Source organism: Gossypium hirsutum, chromosome A06 (genome assembly GCF_007990345.1).
Source record: "Gossypium hirsutum isolate 1008001.06 chromosome A06, Gossypium_hirsutum_v2.1, whole genome shotgun sequence".
NCBI classification, from domain to species: domain Eukaryota; kingdom Viridiplantae; phylum Streptophyta; class Magnoliopsida; order Malvales; family Malvaceae; genus Gossypium; species Gossypium hirsutum.
Genome location: NC_053429.1, coordinates 92,023,644 through 92,025,321, shown reverse-complemented (window position 1 = coordinate 92,025,321; position 1,678 = coordinate 92,023,644). Strand labels below are relative to the sequence as shown.

The following is a 1,678-nucleotide window of genomic DNA, read 5'->3' as shown; positions in this document are numbered from 1 at the left end:
TAAATCTTAATTGAAATCGTGCATTAGAACTCTTTTATTTTATTTAAATTGTTTGCTTAGTTTTAAAATCTTAGTTTATAAATCACTCTTTTCAAACCAAAATCATTTTTACCTCACCAAAGTGTTTTAATTAATTTCATAAATATCGCTTTTTGCAGTCCCTGTAGGTACGATAACTCGACATTTACTTGTCACTTTATTACTTGTTACGATTGTGTACACTTGCACATTTCCACCGTTCCAAGTTTTTGGCGCCGTTGCCGGGGACTGTTTTTTAAAAAAACATTATTTGTGAATTTATTTTTACATTTTGGTTCTTTTATTTTCCTGTTCAATTTTACTTACTTAATTAATTCTTCTCTGATTATTTCAGGTGTTTATGAGTATTGATCGAATTATCGACTTACTCCCAGTGGACCCTAAAATAGAACGAACCTTTCGCCAACGAAGAAGACAAGCGAACCAGAGAAGGACCGAAGAGATGAATTTTGAGAATATCAATTAAGGAAACGGAGCAAACCTTGCTCAAAATCCTATCCTTGTTGCTGATGATAGGGATAGAGCTTTACAACAATATGCCGTGCCAGTTTTTAATGACCTTAATCCAGGTATTAGAAGACCTAAGATCGAGGCACAACAATTCGATCTGAAGCCAGTCATGTTCCAGATGCTTCAGACAGTGGGCCAGTTCAGTGGAATGCCTACTGAAGATCCTCATCTTCATTTAAGACTATTTATGGAGGTAAGCGACTCTTTCAAGCTAGTCGGAGTACCCGAAGATGCATTACGATTAAAACTGTTCCTGTACTCGTTGAGGGACAGAGCTCGAGCCTGGTTAAACTCACTGCCACCGAACTCGATTTCTACATGGCAAGAGTTAGCAGAGAGATTTCTTATGAAGTATTTCTCGCCTAGCAAGATTGATAAGCTGAGAAATGAGATTACTGCTTTCCAACAATTGGATGATGAGTCCTTGTATGAGGCATGAGAAAGATTCAAAGAGTTATTACGAAAGTGCCTTCATCACGGAATTCCGTATTGCATCCAACTTGAGACATTTTACAATAGTCTCAACGCTCACACAAGGATGGTAGCAGATGCTTCTGCTAAAGGTGCTATCTTATCTAAGTCTTACAATGAGGCTTATGAAATCATCGAAAGGATCACCAATAACAATTATCAATGGCCAACCAATCGAGCAACGTTGGAAAGACGAGTTGTTGGAATCCATGAAGTGGACGCTCTCACTTCACTTGTATCCCAGGTATCTTCGATATCTTCAATGTTAAAGAATCTTACCACTAATGGGCCTAACAGTTTTGCAGCTCAACCACCTAACCAATATGAGAATATAGCATGTGTCTATTGTGGGGAAGGACATGTGTTTGAAGAATGCCCGTTAAACTCAGAATCCATGTACTACATAGGTAATTAGAACCAGAACCGAGGAAGGCAAGGGCTGCAATCCAACTTTTACAACCCATCGTGGCGAAATCACCCCAATCTTTCCTGGAGTAACCAAAGGGCTAGAGGCAGTAACAACTATACCCAACGTAGACCAACCTAGCCGCCTAGCTTTTCACAGCAAGTTCAGAAACTAGTTCAGGCTAAATCGTCCAATAGCTTAGAGAATTTATTAAAGGCATACATGGCAAAGAATGACGCCACTCTAAGGAAT

At 39.0% G+C, this 1,678-nt stretch overlaps 1 non-coding gene across 1 annotated transcript; it reads right to left on the bottom strand.

Annotated features, from left to right (window-relative positions):
• Positions 1 to 925: 925 nt before the first annotated feature.
• Positions 926 to 1,032, bottom strand: LOC121231511 (small nucleolar RNA R71). Its single transcript, XR_005929569.1, has one exon. It is a non-coding gene; the product is annotated as a small nucleolar RNA R71 (small nucleolar RNA).
• Between the last annotated feature and the right edge of the window lie 646 nt (positions 1,033 to 1,678).